This window comes from Lolium rigidum, chromosome 5, assembly GCF_022539505.1.
Source record: "Lolium rigidum isolate FL_2022 chromosome 5, APGP_CSIRO_Lrig_0.1, whole genome shotgun sequence".
Lineage (NCBI taxonomy): Eukaryota > Viridiplantae > Streptophyta > Magnoliopsida > Poales > Poaceae > Lolium > Lolium rigidum.
This window is the reverse complement of record NC_061512.1, coordinates 15,495,115-15,502,060: the sequence shown is the minus strand read 5'-3', so window position 1 is coordinate 15,502,060 and position 6,946 is coordinate 15,495,115. Positions and strand designations below refer to the sequence as shown.

General features: G+C 46.6%; 1 pseudogene; it reads left to right on the top strand.

Moving 5' to 3' along the window:
• The first annotated feature begins 464 nt into the window (after positions 1-464).
• LOC124654339 lies at positions 465-4,172 on the top strand (annotated as a pseudogene).
• The last annotated feature ends 2,774 nt before the right edge of the window (positions 4,173-6,946 follow it).

Below are 6,946 nucleotides of genomic sequence, written 5' to 3'. Positions count from 1 at the left end.
AGGTACAGCGCCCACCTGCAATCGGCCTGTAGTTGGCCGATCGGCCCGCGGCTGTCCGATCGGTCGGCTGCTGGCCAACCAGATCCTACTTTTGAAATTTTTTTAAATCGCGCGCTATTCCTACATTTACATAAAAAATTCGTATTATTTAAAAAAAATTCGCCCTGATTTCTACCCTCAAATCAAAAAAAAAAAAATCAGACTGATTTCTCCTCCCTCCACCGCCGCCGTCGCCCTCAGCCTCTCGTTCCCCCTTCACTCTACCGTTTCTTACACCGCCGACCGCCTAACCCCGCCGAGGAGTCCACTGCCGGCGCCGCCGACATCTCCGACCGACGAGCAAACCTACTGGAAACCTCACCGCCGACCTCTTGGTGAGCCGATTCCTCTTCTCCGGCTGCGCAGACGACAACAACTGATTTCTCCGCCACGCAGCCTCCCCACTCCGTCGCACCCCCGCGCGGGGGAGATGAGGGAGGTGGTGACGGTGCAGGTCGGCGGCCACGCCAACTTCGTCGGCTCCCACTTCTGGAACTTCCAGGTCCCCGCCGCCCCTCCGCAACCCTACCCCCTCCTCTCTCCGACAACCCTGTACCTCTACCACTGAACCCCCGCTCCTCTGCTCGCTCTGCAGGATGAGCTCCTCGGCCTCGCCGACGACCCCGCCGCCGACGCCGCCTTCAGGGCCGCGCCGCTCGACATGGACGTCCTGTACCGCGCGGGCGAGACGCTCCAGGTAGGTAGAACCCCCGCCGAATCCTGAATCACGCATCCTTTCAATCCATCGGATCCCGCTTAGCCGCACTGCTGATCCTGAATTTCCACAGGGCGTCCCCACCTACTGCCCCCGTCTGGTCTCTGTTGGCTCTCGCGGTAACGCTGCTTCTCTTCTTATAATTTCTCTCTATATGCGCTTACAGTTCCTGGTGCCGAATTGTTCACCAAGCATAGCAATGTGTAGCAAGCTTACAGCTCCTGGTGCCGAATTCGCTCCAAGTACATTACATAGTCTTGTCACCAATTTGCAGGGTCTCTTGGCTCGTTAAGTTGCTCCGGCGCACCTGGCCTCAGTACTGCCGCCTCGGAGCAGCTCAACATCACCACATGGCAAGTCACACTCCAACTTCGCCTGAATTTCTCTCCGTGCCGGCCTTGCTTACTGTGGTCCGCCATGCCTAGATTTTCTTTTGCCGTGGTCATCATTTATATTATGAGCTAAAGAGAAGCACGAGGTTGTTTCGGTGCGGTTTTGGATTGCTCGTTCAACTGGGTCAGAAATGCACTAACTGCAGACTACATAGCAGTAACTTTTGATATCTATACCTTATTGTGCAAATCGACGGAACAGAGTTAAATTTCCAAAGCAAGGACATATCCCATATGTTTGGCTAATTGTTGCAACCTCTAGCCTTTGCTGTATAAATAATATGATTATCTTGGAGATCGTGATAGTGCATACACTCATCCAGCTTGCTCTCAGAATTTCTGCATGGCATCTGCATACTCTGCTCAAACACTATCATTCAGATTTGGGATTAACTGCTGATAGCTTCCGTACAAATCATTCTATGAACGAGTTTTACATGCTGATTCTCATGATTAACTCCAGTTAGAGAGTGCGCCTATCAGTGAAAATGCATGAGCCTCAGAAAATTACCTTGCTGAGTCCGTTCTAATTATTGTAGGTCTGGAAATGTGACAAGATCGGTAGCAAAACCTCATGGACGGAACTTGTTTCTGCAAAGCTTAGCTGAAGATCAGATCGCAAGCATTAGCAGTGGTGGAAACAACTCCCAGGCAAATGTACAAGATAAGGACCTAGTCGAATGCCTAGAGAATGACGTCAACTTTTGGACTGACTATACCAAGGTTCAGTATCACCCTCAAAGCTTATATGAAATGAATGGGTCATGGACAGACTTTGAAAAGTTTGATAACTTTGGGACTGCAAGGGAGGTAGTTTCAGAATGGTCTCAAATGGAGGAGATGAATGAGAGGCTAAGGTTCTTTGTTGAAGAATGCGACCATATTCAGGTCCTATATCTTTTCCCCATAAACTATCAGCAAATATTCTATTTAGTAATTACAGTTATACTATGTTTTGTGCTTACTTATGTAAACTGTGATTTTCATATGACTTCTCTGATTGGCATTTTGTTGAGGTCATGAATTAATCCGTAATTTACTACAGGGTATCCAGTTTGTTGTGGATGATTCAGGAGGGTTTTCTAGTGTAGCTGCACAGTTTTTGGAAACCATTGCTGATGATTACACAAACACACCCGTATTGCTTTATTGTGTGAGGGATCCAGTTACATATGGATCAGCGAGGAATCAAAGGGAGACCATAACAAGATCGTTGCATGACGCTGTTTCATTTTCAAAGCTTTCGTCCTTTTGCAGTTTGGTGGTTCCAATTGGACTGCCTACTCTTAGTCAAAGTATGCTTTCGTTGACCAGTCTGTCTGATGTGATTCTGTGCTTCTCTGAAAGTTTTTGTTACCGGTTTTCTCTTCTCTGAGAGTTTCACTTTGTAGCATGATTAGATGTGTGAACTCTCATATATTTGCTGGAAGATATCATGTCCAATTATTCATTCTGTGGCTGTATCATACTTCTTTCCAGTAGCTTGCTATCTATCTAATTTCCTGTGCATTGATCTTATGCTGAAAACATTGCATTTGATCGCATTTTACATGAAATACAACACATTGTATATTCTGTGCGTGAACTTAGTGCTCATGTCATCCTACTATATGAAGTAGCTTAACTAAGCATCTGTCTATTTATTTATTTTGCTCAGAATATCCATATTGAATTATTTCAAGAGCATATAAGAGAGCTTACTCTGAATTGTTCAGGAAACAATTAAAATTTAACTCCATTTCATCAGGTTATTGTTCTTCTGTAGCATACCCCAACTTTCTTGGGAAAAAGGCTTTGATGTTGTTTTTTTTGTTGTTATTGTTGTTGTCATCAGGTTATCTGTCACCCTTCCTTTCTATACAAGACACAAAACCATTCCACTCCAGTGCCATTTCCGCTGCAGCTATACATACAATAACCGTACCATTTAGACTACAGAATGCCGGCCCGGCTTCAAACTTAGCGCATTCATCTGGTAATATCGACATACGTCAACTCGCGCACATAATATCGGATCAGGGTAGGCAGAACAAGGTTACTGCTCTGGATGTAGCAATGCCTGCCCCTTCTTTGAAAGGTACATCATACACCCTGTTTGGTCAGACTTGAGGTAGAGTTCAATACTTTTTTTTTGCTAACTGCATACTTTTAATTCCCAGATGGAAATGATTTGTGGAACATAAAGAGCCTGCACTCGCTAACCCCTGAAATCAGCGATGAAGAAGAAGATCCTTACTCTGTTGAATCGCTGGTGGTTCATGGAGTTCTGCGTGCAGGTTTGCCATCATATGCCTTTTGGTCCATTTAATCTTGCTATCTGCCATGCTACATAAGTAGTTGAGTTCTGTCTTTGTCTACTGTCACTTGTTGGCTACAGTGCTACTTGAATTTGTACATTTACATCTAGAGTACAAGTACTTCATATAAGTTTGTTGATACAGGTGGGCAACGAGCATCGATATCACAAGTGAAGGACTCTGTGTGCGCAGCCTACGAACGCAGGGCCACAAAACCAAAGTTCTCCCATCTCTCAGTGTCACCCTGCCCGCTACCCATCCCCCTCCCGTTCCCGTCGTTCTTCAGGAGCAACATTGGCCGGCATGGCGAGATCGTCGGGAGCCATTCCGAGGGAACCCCGCCAAAGGGTTCGCTCGATGTCGAGTCGATACCGATGGCGGCACGCCTGAGATCAAGCAATGCGGTCCTGCCCTTCATCGAGAGGCGCTCGCTGAGCCTCCAGAAGCTCGGCGTGGCCAGGGGCGCTCTGGGCACCCAGATACTCCGCGACTGGGGCTTCGGGAAGGAGGAGATCGAGGACTTGGCTGAGCACCTGGCAAGGATGGTCCGCGCCCTCAGTCCTGACGATGGGCTGACGTCGGATTCTGACTATGACTGACCATCCCGAATGGTCTTGGTTTTGTTCGTTGGGACATTCGGTATGGGTGTTACATGATACTGACACCGCTCTGTTTTTGTTGGGTTGAACTGTTGTGGTATGGGTACAATGGATGTGGGCGTAGCTGTAGAACATGTATGTACCTCCTGATGTGAAGCTAAAGATCAGAAGATGGGATCTGAGAGAGAGCCCATGGATGTTGGTTTTATCTTCAGAAATGGTGCATATGCATGGGCTGCATCAGCGTGCCACATGCAAATGTCGTGACATTCTGGCCATGTTTCAGGTTGTTGGATCTAGATCGACCTGACACCATTTTCGTGTTTACATTTCTGAGGTCGGCTTCCAATGCGGTTTCTGCATCGCACTTTAAGGGAGTTACCAGAGAAGGCAAGATGATGATGCAGATGGATGGAGACCCAACCTGCGGCAGCCAGGCTGTGTGTTGCTTGCTTCTACACCATTATTCTTCAGTTGCTAATATTTCTCCTTTTCGTCCACCCCTTTTTGTTGTAGTTTTCCACAACTTTCCTTCGTGGAAATTTGAATCTATATTTAGATACTATTTAGTGTCTACCTATATTTAAATTTTATTTTTTATGGAGCGGAGAGAGAAATATTTACATTTTCGCTAACTCTTAGTTTAATTCTCAGTCGAGTTTCACACCATTGCATTGTATCTGGATGTTCTAGTTGAGTTGCTATTCACAACTGAGATTTTACTACTTGCAACTCAGAATAATAATATAGACAGTTAAATAGCTTTAGATTCGTCTTAGTCATGAGTTACAACTCATGTTTCAACTGAAATTCCTAACCGAAAATTAAGTTAGTTCTCAGTCAAGTGATAATTAGTCACTTGGACGTTTTATTATTATGAAATGCCTGATTCTTCTGAGTATAAGAAAGTTGAGTCCACTTTGGTTCATAAAATTCAATATCACCATTTGTATTCCGCATGTGTCTCATTTTCCATGAGGTTATAAGGGCATCTCCAACGGCCCGAAGCAAAACGGATGCGAAAAGTGACCATGCACGTGGGTTGAAACATTGCAAAATGAGGAAACCTATATAGTGGGTTGTGATGGTCTCGCTTTTTTCGCTGCGAAGAAAGAACACCCAGTCACCCAAACAAGAGTTCTCGACGTTCGCGGTTTCTTCGCATCGTTGGTAGAACATACAGAAACCTATATAGTGGCTTCAGCTGGCTTACCATCTCCACTGCAAAGAAAGAACACCCTGGACCTAGAGCTAGCTATTGCTGTCTTCACCTAAGTTGTCAATGTGGTAGTGTCCGTGATAGCATGAGTCGTTAAACACGCTGATACTCATGTTGCAATCGCCTTCGTAGCGGCAGAGCAGCAGGCATCCGACCTCTAGGCCGTGGATGCGGGCAAACTTCTCGAAGCCGGTGTCGAGGTACATCTTGCCTTGCCTATCAAACAAGACCTCGACGGGCCACCGGCACTGGCCACGGCTGTCTTCGCGCAGGTTCACGGAGGCCGTCTTCCAACCGGCGAGAAACTCTGCGAACTTGTTCGGAAGTTTCTTTCTGCCGAGGGGATCCTCGGTGATCTGGACGACGAACTCGAAGTGCATGACAGAATGTGCACTCCCGCTCTGCAGGGGCGGTAGAGCGCGCATGCGACGAGAGTGCAGATCCAACATGGCCGCCCCTCCCCATTTTACGGGGGAAACAGCCGAGGGGGCGGTGTCGCTCATTTAGGCGGGCGGACACTCATTGCTAGGACTAGGGTACTGCATCGCTGCTGCGTGGCTATGAATTCACTTGGTCGGATCTGCGCCGCGCAGAAGACGAAGCAGATGTCACAAGTTGTGTCCGTGGAGCATCCATTTACATCAGACAACTTTGCGTCTATTTTTACGTCAGATGGAGATGCTCTTACGTTCAAACGTACCACAGTCGATTAATTCGCGAATGAGAGCATGACACTTTTCGGTTGGCGTGAGTGATTGGTGACTAGCTTGAGGTTTCACGTGGCCGGCATGTGCAAACAACGCGTTCGACGAGAGAGAGAGAGACCGACACACTCGACAAAGATAAAAGAAAAGCACCTGGCCTTGCTGACACGATCGAGTGAGCGAGGCATCGATCATTGGTGGGGAGAAACGACCACCGCGCGCGCTTGTTTAATCGCAGGTACCGTAGGATCAGTGCAGTCCCAAAACGACAACTTTTTCATAATCGTACGTCGCGTCACGGAGATTAGGGCGTTAAACACGTACTTAGTGTAGATAGATTGTGATGAACCGGCCGGTGACAGAGGCCATGAGGGCCCACGAGGCAGCGGCTTCACCCAAGTGAGTGTGTTTCTCGCTCAGGTCCAGATCTTAATCATGCAGAAGTTCGTTCGTTCCACGGCGTGCAAATCGTGTACCTCCTCCGTCTTTTTGTTCCGGAACGAGAGAATCTCCACGTACGTAGCATCTTCCTTTTGTCTTCTCATGATCCGGGGACGTGAGCGGTGGTTGTGCTCTCGCAAAGATACTTATATGCTTCTCCTTTCTCACGAGTTATTATTGTTATACAGGGATATAAATGATGACGTGGGCTTAGCCTAGTGGTTGGGGTCGCAGTGGCGTATCTAACGACCGGAGTTCAATTCCTGTCAAGGACGAATTTCGGAATTGTCACGCCAAGTCCCGTTTCTACTATATCAAAAAGTGTCTACTTCCTCCTAGACACGATTTTTTTTTTATACATGGATATAAATAGAGCATAAAGTTGCTGATTTTTCCAACCATTAAGCGAAAAATAGATATCAAATGAAAATACGTCAATAGAAACAAATTTTGCAAAAGGGAAGAAAAAAACAGAAATGAAATGAAAATATGGGAATAGAAACAAAATTTTGCAAAACGGGACCGGATTAATTTTAGCTG